Source organism: Hemitrygon akajei, chromosome 16 (genome assembly GCF_048418815.1).
Source record: "Hemitrygon akajei chromosome 16, sHemAka1.3, whole genome shotgun sequence".
Classification (NCBI taxonomy): Eukaryota; Metazoa; Chordata; class Chondrichthyes; order Myliobatiformes; family Dasyatidae; genus Hemitrygon; species Hemitrygon akajei.
Window position 1 is genome coordinate 59526707 of NC_133139.1, and position 13522 is coordinate 59540228.

The following is a 13522-nucleotide window of genomic DNA, read 5'->3' on the forward strand; positions in this document are numbered from 1 at the left end:
TAATGCGAGAGTTTAATCTGCAAACACTCCTTCTTCTGGGACACACAAACTGACGTATAAATTATTAATGAATAAATAATGCACATTGCTGTTACAACTACAGATGAGCACTCTGATGTTCGATGAGAGCTTGTACGATCCTTGGAATATCAAAAGTACGAAAAGTTTGTTTTTAAATTTAATTCCACTTTATTGCCATTCAATTGCATTTTGCATCCAAGCTTGGGATGAAACTGACACATTCCATTAAAAAAATAAACACTGAGTCCGGTTTGTAACCACAAAGGAAAAACAAAAGCTGTCGAAATTAATTGAATTTCACGGTGAGGACGAGGTTGAACGAATCTACAAGGGATAGCCAACAGTTTCGGCCTCCAAGATGTTCCACCAGTTTCATGTCAGTGTCGTGCCCATTCTAAGTGTCCTTGACATTTCTAATTGACAAGTATGTCGCTGTTATGCGGCAAATTCACTCAGCGAGATTACGTGGCACCTCAAGAAACCTACCGCTGAAAATCAAAATTTACAGAGCCAATCTGGCGCAAACATGGGACTCTCTCAACAGTTTGGTTCTGCTTAATATTTATTAACTGTTCACGGCTGAAGCGGTTTTAAGTAAACACATTTCACAAGCGATTTGTAATATTTTGTTTAGAAAGTATTTCTGAAACGATGTCCTGTGTATTATATTTAATGCGCAGTACAAGTGTGTTGTGAAGAACGGGTTAACTTCCAGTGGGGCATGTTGCTTTAAGATAAAGTGGGATGCGTTTACGCTCTGTTATTAAAATATGTTTGCAGGCAAGCTATGTAAAAGACTTTCTGGGTAAGAGCGGGACTAAATTTGCCTTAATGATGTGTTCAATCGAAACACAATGGCAGCAAACGTATCACATTCACACTTAGCCAGAAGAGGTGCCGATCAAACGAAAAACAATTCGTTGGAAGCAAACTGCCAAATTATTTGAAAGATTTAATAAGTTAGTTTTGCCTATCATTTGTATTGGCTTTATCATGTGCCTCTCCTGACAATTGAAACAGTTTAATTTAATTAATTGGTTTTGAATGTTGATCCCATATTTCCATAGTGAAAAATTAACATTTAGTTTCAATTTATCACTAAATCTGAAAGTAGTTACTGAAATATATGGACACATTATTAAATGTATACAGTCAAGACGCCGAAACCAAAACATATAAACATTGCTTTAATATTGTCAATATCTGGTTATTTACTTTTTTTGAGATACAGTATAGAACGAGCCCTTCCGGCCCACCAAGCCGAGCCGCTCAACAACGCACCTATTTAACGCCAGCCTAATCAGGACAATTTACAATGGCCAACTCACTGTGGGATAAAACCGGAGCATGCAGAGGACACTCACGTGCACACGGAAAGAACGTACTAACTTCCCTACAGAAAACGCCGGAATTGAACTCTGAACTCTAACGTCCCGAGCTGTAAAAGCGTCGCGCTGATGGTGATGCTACTGCATTAACCTAATTTTAAATGTTATATTTTATATGAGGCTGACACAGTATTGATGCAATATAGTACACAATAACTAGATGGGAGAATATGAATTTTGGATAATGTTATCATATTATAGTCTGCATATAGTCTGCATATTCTTCTCCAATATTGATACCACTATGTCAGCATACTGAGGTATTGCAACTACTATCAGCTCAAATTATAAACACAAGTGTTTCTGCAATTGCTGGAAATATAGAGCAACACACGCAAAATGCTGGAGGCAACAGGTCAGGCAGTATCTATAAAGGGGAATAAACAGTCGATGTTTCAGGCTGAGTCCCTTCATCAGGACTGGTGCTGTTTATTCCCCTCCATAGACGCTGCCTGACGTGCTGTGTTCCTCCAGATTTCTCTGTGTTACTTCTACTCAGTTTGTTGGTCATATTGCAAAGGATCTCTTACACCATAATGCCCGTATTGTGTGGCTTTGCATGGCCACTCACTCTTCACTTAAGCACCAAACTGACTCCGTTTCTCTGACTTACTTTATGTTAATCTGATTTGTTAAAGACAATTTGTGCAAGTACCAAGTCCAGAAACTGCAGAATGAACCAAGTAATTGCCGACAATGTTTCCACAGTTCAATATGCCCAATATTTCACGAGTTAATAATATATTAACACAACCTGGCCAGGAATCATTCCCTTCACCATGACCCCAGATTCCCAGCTCTCACACACATTTACACAAACATTATTCACCCAATTTGGACACACACACACACACACACACACACACACACACACACACACACACACACACACACACACACACACACACACACACACACACACACACACACACACACACACACACACACACACACACACACACACACACACACACACACACACACACACACACACACACACACACACATTCATAGATGCAATCATTCACACTTGAATTCTTGTGTACATTTGCACTTGCACAATTGCTTACACATACATAGGCATTCACAACCCCCCTTCTCTGATTGATATAATATTTCATTTGGTATTTGAGGAGATTTGGAATGTCACCAAAGACTCTAGCAAATGTCTCCAGATGTACCGTGGAGAACATTCTGACCTGTTGCATCACATCAATGTATAAGATCAGAAAAAGCTGCTGAGGGTTGTAAACTCAGCCAGCTCCATCATGGGCACAACATATCAAGGGCATTTTCAAAAGTGGATGCCTCAAAAAGCTGGCATTCATTATTAAGGACCCTCACCACTTAGGACTCTTTCTATTACTACCATCAGGGAGGAGATACAGGAGCCTGAAGACACACACTAAAAGTTTTAGGAACAGTTTCTTCCCCAAACCCATCAGGTTTCTGAATGGACATTGAACCTATGAACACTACCTCGCTATTTTGCTCTCCTTTTGCACTTCTCAATATTCTTTTATATTTATTATTGTAACTAGTGACTCAAGTCACCCCAACCACAAACTGTTCCAGCTGCTACTATCTGGGAAATGGTACCACAGCATAAGAGCGGGGACCAGCAGGCTCTGGGAAAGCTTCTTCCACCAGGCCATCAGGCTGCTTAATTTGTGCTGACACAACTATGTTATATTGACTGCCCTGTTGTACATACTATTTATTAAAAATTACTATAAATTGCACGTTGCACATTTAGACGGAGACATAATGTAAAGATTTTTACTCATATGTGAAAGTTTTAAGAAATTGAGCAAATTCAATTCAATTCAATTATAGTATATTTATGTTTGTACTGTATATCTGCAGCAAACCAATAAATTTCCTGAAATATATCGGTGATAATAAACCTGATTCTGATTCATTAACATTAACCAAAAATCAATACCTTTTCCACTCCTCTCTTGAATCAGTTCTCTGCCTGTTTTCTACCATCTCCTTTCTTTCCTCTGGTTCTTTTATTTTCTCCTCTTTTAGCTTCCCTTTTAAATAAACCTCTCCCCTTTTCTCTGTATCCTTTTTTTCTTCAGCCTCTCTCATTTTCCTTCTCTCCCCCCCCCCCCCCACTTTAGCTCATTTATACCTTCTTTCCCTTTTTCTCTCAATGCTTCCCATTATATTTTACTCCATTAATGTTTAACATGAGCACTCACACCCCTGAACAAAGGGCTCTGAAGCCGGTTGAGATGGTAGTGATGAGGTCTGATGGGGTGGGTAGGGGGAGAGGGGTGTGTGGGAATTATTCCTGTCATTGATATACTGTAGGATCATAGAATCCTAATGCTGTTACAGCTCACCAGCAAATGGCTGAGCCAAGTGCACGTAAAAGATTCTGCAGATCCTGGCAATCCAAAACAATCTACAAAAATGCTGGAGAAACTCAGCAAGTCATTTTGGCCCAAGACCCTTCATCAGGACTGAAAAAGAAGGGGGCAGCAGTCTGAATAAGAATGTGGGGAGAGGATAAAGAGTATAAGCTAGTGGGTGTTAGGTGAAGCCAGATGCATGTTTGTGGGAGGAAGGATGAAGTGAGAAACTGGGAGCTGACAAGCAGAAGAGGTAAAGGGCGGAAGAAGAAGGAACCCAGAATCTAGAAGAAGAAATGTATTTAGCATTATGTCTATTTTCTATACACCTATAAGTTATGTATAATTTATGTCAATTTAAGTTTGTGTTAACTTATGGTTGTCCTTGTCTTTAATGAAGTGAGAAGCTGGTAGGTAATGGTGCAGGGGAGGGGTCTGAAGCAAGAAGCTGGGAGGTGATTGATGGAGGAGGTAGTACAGGACTGAAGAAGGAATTTGATAGGAGAGGATATTGGACCACTGGAGAAAGGGAAGGAAGAGGGGTACCAGAGGGAGGTGACTGGAAATGAGGAGAAGAGGAGTATGAGGACAGCCAAAATGGGAAATGGAAAAAGGGAGGAGAGAGTGGAAGAACCTCCTATCTTCTCAGTTCCTTCCCTCCCCCGTTCCCACCCTCCCATACTGGTCACACCCCTCACCTGACACCTTTCCCTGCCTTCTTATTCTGGCTTCTCACCCTTATTTTCCAAACCTGATGAAGGGTTACGGCTTAAAAAAATCGACAGTTTATTCCCGTCTATTGATGCTGAGTTCCTCCAGCATCTTGTGTGCGTGACACTTTCGCAATTTATCCAACCTATTCCACTGGATAAACCCGATGGGACACTGACTGCATCGGTATAACCTGAACACACTGGTCTTGTACTTCAGTGAGCGGCCACTAGAGGTGCTGACAGCAAAAGGCGGGTCACTATTACACGGGTGGGGAGGGCGGGGGTGGCAAGTTAATGCATCACCAGGATAATTTTTTTAATGTATACTTATTAATAAACCACAGAGACCTTGTTTACAAGGAAGTACGCCCCAAACTTATTATATGAGGGCAAACAGATTAAACAAAAACCGCGTCATTTAAGCCAACGTATCACGTACATAATACCAGTACTGTACTGTAACCAATGCATTCCCATGTTCATATTATTTTCCTCTGGTAAATAACTCCTTATAGAACTTTGTGTGAGTCTGCGGACTTGCCAGGATCTCAGAACTTTTCAGCCACTGAAACACTTCTGGGAATGTGTTCCCTTCCGTCAGACACCGTCGGGGTGAGCTGTCGTTTATTTTTATACGTGGAAAACCTCTCCTTATGAAGGACGTCCTTATTATGAACGGTCTCGTATGATGCAACACGCACAAAATGCTGAGGAACTCCGCAGGTCAGGCAGCATAGACGCTGCCTGGCCAGCTGAGTTTCTTCAGCATTTTATGTATGAGTTGTTCTGGATTTCTAGTATCTGCAGAATCTTGTGTTTAGGATTCGAAACCTGCCCCTTGATCGTTCCACTGTGCAGCTGGATAGCGCGGCGGGGGAGGGGGTGTTAAAAGGGGGCTAAGTTTATCTTTCCAGGGAAAGGGAGGAAGGTTGGGGAGAGACCAATGCGGAAGTGAGGACGTCGAAGACAAGGGGAATAATGTTTTCCGAAATGTGAATGTTGCCTCGCGCTACAGGAATTAAAACTTCTAAAATATAAATGGAATATATTAACTTCTAATGGAAACATCATTGCTTAAAAACAACGTTTACCACTTTTAAAGTACTTTCTGGATGCGTGTTTTTTTTTTACCAAAGGAGGCCAAATTCAGCGAGTGAAAGGAAACAGAGCGTGCAGGAAATACTCACCAGGTCAGGCAGTATGGGTGGAGAGAGAATCTCCGGACTGGTCAGATGGAGCAGATTCATTCGGCAGTAGAGGGAAGAAGTGGATATTTTTTGACCGATAGTTAAATGGTTTTTCCTGTTTAAACCGCGTTGCATTTGCAAATGCTCCCTGAGTTCCTGTTGGACATACGCTCAATGGCCACTTTATTATGTACCTCCTGAACTTAATAAAGTGGCCACTGAATGTACATTCGTGGTCTTCTGCTGCTGTAGCCCATCCACGCCGACTCGGAGATGCTCTTGTGCGCACCACCGTTGTAATGCGTGGGTACGTGTTGAGTTACTGCCGCCTTTGAGCTTGAACCAGTCTGGCCACTCGGCTTTGATCTCTCTCATTGACGAGATGTTTTCGCTCACAGAGCTGGCGCTCACTGGATGTTTTTTTTCGTTGTTCGCACCATTCTCTGTAAATTCGAGAGATGAGCGTGCAAATAGCAGTTTCTGAGACGCTCAAGCCACCCTGTCCGGCACCAACAATCATTCCACGCTCAAAGTGACTTAGATCAGATTTCTTCCTCATTTTGATGTTTGGTCTGAACAACTAAACCTCTTGACCGTGCTTCCATGCTTTTATGCGTTGAGTTGCTGCCACGTGACTTAATAGATATTTCTTTAACGAAATACAGGTGAACCTAATAAAGTGGCCAATGTGAGTGCATTTTCTCTGGGAAGGGTGGTGTAAACGTCAGGGCGACGGGCTCTCTAAAGGGAAGAACTCGAAATCTGAAGCCTGAGAATTAACTTCTGGCGAGAGTCTAATTGCTTTTACAGTTTCTGTTCCACTGAAAGGAACTGTTCATTCCCAACTGGAGTCATTAGGACGCGTGTTGTGAGAAATGAACTCAACGTGAAGAATTGAAGGTTATACTCGCGGGAGATGAGGATCCAGCGAGACCCTGACTGTCAACGAGTAGCTGCTTTGGTCTGCTCTGTGACCCATGCTTTTGAACAGGGAGCCGACCAAATTCTTACACAAGGCCGGTTCAGGGATGACCTGGCCGGAATGACCGAAACCAGGGTCGCGGTCTCAGTACTGAAGGTTGGCCTTTCAGGACAGAGATAAGGAGACATTTCTTCAACCGGGGGGTTTGCAATGGTCAATTTAGGGGGGCTGGGGAGACCCACTGATTGAGAGTATTCACGTCTGAGGATTCAGGACACGAAGGATTGGGGATATTTCGGATGCTGAGGAATACAGGGTATTTCTGATATCCAGGGATGCGGATGAATGCAGGAGAAAGACGAGTCATGACCTTCTGGAATAATGAAATAGACACAAGGGCGGAATTCCCTAGTGCTGATGGAACATGCTCATGTGACAAAAATACATTCAGATTTCCAATAGCCGGAAAGATTAAAGGAAGTATTAATCCGGCAGCAGTGAAATGTTTAATGATTCAGATGTCATTTAGATTTAGCAGAGCAATGTCACTGGAGCAGCGAAAGTCTCCTTATTTACATGATTTGGTCTCATTCAACTCATGGGGAGTGGAGTGCCGTTTAATCATTGCCTGACACACTCCCTCACAAAGCGACCTAACGTGAACTGACTATCACCCGGGAACTTTGATATGTCATATAAATCTATAAATCCTGTCTGTACATGGCATAATGATAACATTAATCTTTGAACAGATAGTAACCCACCCATCTCCTAAACTGTTCTCATGAAAGTATGTACAGTATGCCACCCATATCTAAGATCAGGCTCACGTGTTTTTTTTTGCAACAAGGTGCATTTAATCACTGAGTCTTTGTTTGAAATGCGTAGAAGGCAAGGAATGATAAATACAAGGAATTCTGCAGATTCTGGAAATCCAGAGCAACACACACAAAATGCTGATGGAATTTAGCAGATCAGGCAGAATCTATGGAGGGGAATAAACAGTCGACGTTTCAGGCCAAGACCCTTCAAGTTCAAGTTCAAGTTTAATTGTCATTCAACAATACATGAATACCCACGTATAGGGCCAAACAAAACAGCTTTACTCTGGGGCTGAGGTGAAAAACACAGGGAAAAAAAGTTACACAATGACAAGACCTGTTAACTTGCACAGGTTCAGGCATTTAAATGCAAAGTGTTCAAAAAATTGTTAATTTTGACAGAATACAGATGAAATTGGCCAGTGGTTATGTTGGAATAGAATATCACAACAGGGAGTGATGTTTGCAATCACTGTGTGCTGGAGAGGGAGTGAGAGAGAGAAGGAAAGAGGAGAGAGGGAGAAAGGGAGAGGGGAGAGAGAGAGAGGGTGTGGGAAGAGAGAGAGAGGAAGAGAGAGAGAGAGAGAGAGAGAGAGAGAGAGAGAGAGAGAGAGAGAGAGAGAGGTGGGGGAGAGAACACATGCTTTCAATGTAAGGAGAAGCTATATGCCTGAGAGCACTGACATATGTATGACACGAGTATATAGAAAGAAGGGTGAAATGAAAACATTTGTAAAAGCCACAATAAGGCAGAGATAAGCAATGTGAGAAGAAGGCACGTAGGGATCTGTGTGCTATAGTGGCAAGGGTTGTAGAGAGAATGAAAATGTGATAGCAATCAGAGAGATGCTTGGGGTCCCATCATCATCTAGTCCTAGGGTCTATACCAAAGACTGAAACCCAAAGGTTGATCAGAAGTCCAGAAGTTGAAGTCTGATATCCAAAGCCCTGGATCTACGAGTCTGAAGTCGACTGGGTGTCAGAGGCCCTGAGGCCTGTCTGGGGTTGGAGGGCTGTCTGTGTGGGTGGGTGGGTGGAAGCTGGTGTTTTTTTGCTTCTTGTGTTGTGTTTTGTTCTGCCAAGCATTGTGGGCATGTCATGTTGGCAGTGGAATGTATGGCAACACCTGTAGGCTGTCCCCAGCACAACCTTAGATTGTGTAGGTTGTTAATGCAAATAACATATTTCACTGTATGCTTTGTTATACATGTGACAAATATATCTGAATCAGAATCAGAATTGGAATCTGAATCTGAGCAACAGCAGAGGGTCTGAGAGTGTAGCCTTACTGACCTGAATCTTCTGATTCTCATCATCACCTTGTCCCTGAGAAGATAAAGTCTTAAAACACCCTCAAAGTTTGCTGGAAATGTCAGGTGACACAGAACTGAAGCTGTGATCCCCAGGGTCACCCAGTAACAGCCATCCTACAAAAGGGCAAAGAGGTGAGGGATGAGTCAAGAGATGTGGAGAGGATCCAACTCAAGTCTGAAATCTGCCTCTGGTACAACTCCATTTCTAACATTTCCTAAATTAATTCTGAGCATCTGCTAGACATTCAGACATGTCACCTGCCCTCTCTCCATTTGTTCTGTTCAGTGATGGAGATGGTAGCCAAAACAAATGGATTTTACTAAACATTTTTGTCTGATGCAGAATTACCTGAAAAGGTAACAAAAGGTGGAATCATTCTCTCTGCGAATCTGCACTCTGACTGCACTGTAGTTCTCTGGTTCTTCCTGTTTACTGGAGGGGATGCAGATCCCAGTGTATATTAATCTATACTTAAAGACTATTTACACTTTGTTATAATCACAAGAGATTCTGCACCCGTGAGCAACACACACAAAGTGCTAGAGGAACTCAGCAGGTCAGGAATATGGTGAGGAATAAACAGTCGATGTTTTGGGCTGAGACCCTTCATCAAGACCTTATGTTGTCTTCAATGTGCCTTATGTATTTATTATAAATTATAAATGAATCATCTAAATTATTACAGATTTTGCAAAAACAAGGTCATGGCCCAATGAGCTCCTGCCACCCAATTTGATGCCTGGCATGTGGAGTGTTCTAGCTCACTCCTGATTAATAGTTCTCAGGACCATAACAATGGATTTTGGAATGGGGCTTACAGATCTCCTCAGCTTGGAGGTGTGCCAAGAATCATTGCTACCTTCCAAAAGCACGTGTAACCTTCCATCAGCTTGGAGACCAGACTCTTGTGTAGTGCTTCAGATGCAGGCCCATCAATGCTCTGTAATTTGGCATCAGGACTTCCCTACTCCTTAATGCCAACCATAATGCCCATCTATTGGCTGTAGTGTAATGGTTAGCAGAATGATATTAAGGTCTGCAGTGTTCCAGAGTTTGGAGCGCAAATCTGACACTGACTTGATGGAGTTTTTACAGTCTCTCTGTGAACCACATGGGTTTCTTCCAAAAGCTTCAGTTTCCTCTTACATCCAAAGACTGATTAGTAGGTTAATTGATCATTGTAAATTTCCCTGTGACAAGGTTATGGTTAAATAGATAGGTTGCTGGGAGGTGCGGCTCTTTGGAACGCAAGGGCCTGTTCTGTGCTCTATTCCTAAATAAAATAAACAAAATTGGTGCACTTACCTACATTCGGCCCATAATCCTTCTAACCATGTCCTATTTAAGCACCTTTCACATGTTGATGGATCTGATCAATCACTTGCCCTGGCATCTTGTTCCATGTATAGACCAGCACCCTGGGTGCTGATGGGTGAAAAATAACTCCTCAGGCTTCCTATTAAACCATAAGGTGTAGAGGCAGAATGAGGCCATCTGGTCCATTGAGTCTGCTCCACCATTCAATCATGGCTGATCCTTTGGTTTTATCTCCTCCTCAACCCCAGTTCCCGGCCTTCTGCTTGTAACCTTTGCTGCCATGTCCAATCAAGAACCTATCAATCTCTGCCTTAAATACATCCAATGACCTGGCCTCCACAGCTGCATGTGGCCACAAATTCACCACCCTTTGGCTAAGAAATTTCTCCGCATCTCTGTTTTGAAAGGGCACCCCTCCATCCTATGGCTGTGCCCTCTTGTCCTAGACTCTCCCACCATGGGGAACATCTTTTCCACATCTACTCTGTCTAGGCCTTCCAACATTCGAAATGTTTCATTGAAATCTCCCCTCATCCTTCTGAATTCCAGTGAGTACAGGCCCAGAGCCATTAAATGTTCCTCGTATGATAACCCTTTCATTCCTGGAATCATCCTTTTGAACCTCCTCTGGACCCTCTCCAATGCCAGCACATCTTTTCTAAAATGAAGGGCCCAAAACTGTTCACAATACGCAAGGTGAGTCCTCACAAGTGCCTTACAAAGCTTCAGCATCACATCCTTGCTCTTGTATTCTAGACCTCTTGAAATGAATGCTAACATGGCATTTGCCTTCCTCATCACTGACTCAACCTGCAAGTTAACCTTCAGGGTGTTCTCTTAAGGCCCTCTGCATCTCAGATTCCTGGATTTTCTCTCCATTTTGAACATTGTCCACACATTTATTTCTACTACCAATGTGCATGCCCATGCATTTTCCAACATTATATTTCATTTGCCACTTTCTTGCCCATTCTCCTAACCTGTCTAAGTCATTCTGCGTCCTACCTGTTTCCTCAACACTACCTGCCCCTCCACCAATCTTCCTATCATCTGCAAACCTGGCAACAAAGCTATGTATTCCATCATCTAAATCATTGATACACATCATAAAAAGAAGTGGTCCCAACACTGACCCCTGCAGAACAGCACTAGTCACTGGCAGCCAACCAGAAAAGGATCCTTTTATTCCCACTCGCTGCCTCCTACCAATCAGCCAATGCTCTAACCTTTCCCCTCTCAATTTAAACATGTTCTCCCTCGTTCTTAACCCTCCAGCCCTGGGAAAAAGAAAACTGTACACATTAACTTAAAAATTGTATTCTCTCATAGTTTTATACACATCTGTAAGATCACCCTTCAGTCTCCCACTGTCCAAAGAATAAATTCCTCAGTTAATCAAGCTCACCTTGTAATTCTGTCTCTTAAATCCTTGCAATAAAGATGAACATTCCATTAACTCTGTAATCAGTACCTATACCTGTATGCTGATTCCACCCATCCCCACCATGCACTTACTCCTTTTGTTGTGCAGCTTTTAACACTCACCACATGCACTCAACTCACTAACTCTAACCCATACATCTCTGGAATGTGGGAGGAAACCAGAGCATCTGGAGGAAACCCACATGGTCACAGGGAGAGCGTATGAATTGCTTACAGACTGCAGTGGGCATTGACCCAGATAACTGGTACTGTAAAGCATTATGCTAGCTACTATGCGACTGTGTTGTCCTCAAGAGCAGTGAAGGATGAAGGCACTGATAAATACTGGCAACATAAATTTATATTTTAAAAAAATCAGTTTATCCAGTTTTGTCTGAAGATGTTGATTGATCTTGTTTCCACTGACCCACAGGCAGTCAAATCCAAACCAAATTCAAGTAGAAGTTTATTGTCATTCAACTGTATACTATCTAATGACACAGCATTCCTCTGGACCAAAGTGCATAACACAGTACATATAACTCATACGTAATACATGAAGTAACATTACCACAAATAAATTAACAAATAGTAATATATATTCCAGAATACTGACAGTTAGAAAAAGTTAGATTCATTAGAAAGTAAACTGGCACTTCATTCATGAAGAGACCTGGGGGATGTTAGGGACTCACTGCCTGGAGGAAGAAACTGCTTCCTATCCACACATCATCCCTCCCTTTATAGCAATGTTTTTCCCGCAACCTGCTTTCATCTTGTGCCCAGGACTGTAAACCTCTGCCCCCTGGCCTTTGAACCATCTGCTATTGGGAATGGCTTCCCCAACCCAATCTACCCTATCTTGTGTATGCCTGTACCAAATCTCCTCTCAATGCTTTGCTCTAAGACAATACCATATTCTCTCTTTGAAGATATTAAAAACAGAGGCACACAGCAGTTCAAATTTTATCTCAAAGTTCAAAGTAAGTTTATTATCAAAGTACATATATGTCACCATATACAACCCAGAGTTTCATTTTCTTGTGGGCATTCACAGTAGAGAAAGAAACACACTAGAATCAATGAAACTCTACACACAAAGAATGCAAAACACAATGTGCAAAAGAAGACAATGTATACAAATACAAAAACAATAATGATAGTAAGCAAAACAGTAAATAAATGATACTGAGAACATATGTAGGTTCCTTGAAATTGATTTATGGAATCAGTTCAGTGTTGAGGTGAGTTAAGTTATCCTTGCCAGTTCAGGAGCTTGATGATTGCAGCGTAATAACTGTTCCTGAACCTGGTTGTTTGGGACCTCAGGCTCCTGTAATCTTTATTGGAGTAGTGCATTTAATACACACATATTAAGAGCTTAACTTTGTGTGCCTACTGTAGGCTAAACGTCCCACCACCCATTTAGGCCCACTTCATTTCATGTACATCTACTCACAGCATATTGGCAGAGACTAAAAACCACAGCACCAGTGGGGAGGACTAAGAGGGTATGGCCAAGGGAGGTGGAGGAGAGCATACAGGACTGCTTTGAGTTGGTTGTCTAGACAATATTCAGGGATTCATCTTTGAGTCTGAATGAATGTGCCACAAATATCACCAGCTTTATCAAGACCTTTGTGGAAGGACATCTTCAATCTCTCACTGCTGCAGTTGGAGGTTCCCACTTGCTTCAAAAGGGCAACAATCATACCAGTGCTCAGGAAGATCACAGTGAGCTGCCTTAGACAATTGCCCATTGGCACTCACATCTATCGTAATGAAGTGCTTTAACAGGTTGGTCATGACTGGAACTAACTCCTGCCTAAGTAAGGACCTGGACTTCTTGCAATTTGTCTATTGCCACAATAGGCCCACAGAAGATAACAATCTCACTGGCTCTCCACCCAGCCTTGGATCACCTGGACAATAGGCCGCTGTTTATTGACTACAGTTCAGTGTTCAACACAAACAGACCCTCAGTTCTAATCAACAAGTTCTAAAACCTGTGCCTGTATACTTTGCTCTGCCACTGAATCCTTGACTTCTTCACT

General features: G+C 42.3%; 1 long non-coding RNA gene across 1 annotated transcript in view; it reads right to left on the reverse strand.

Annotated features, from left to right (window-relative positions):
* The window catches only part of LOC140740096 (uncharacterized), an 82219-nt gene that overhangs the window by 18266 nt on the left and 50431 nt on the right, over nt 1–13522 (reverse strand). Inside the window, exon 3 of the long non-coding RNA XR_012101795.1 lies at nt 8709–8842. This is a non-coding gene — a long non-coding RNA (uncharacterized lncRNA). The remainder of the gene's footprint in view (nt 1–8708; nt 8843–13522) is intronic.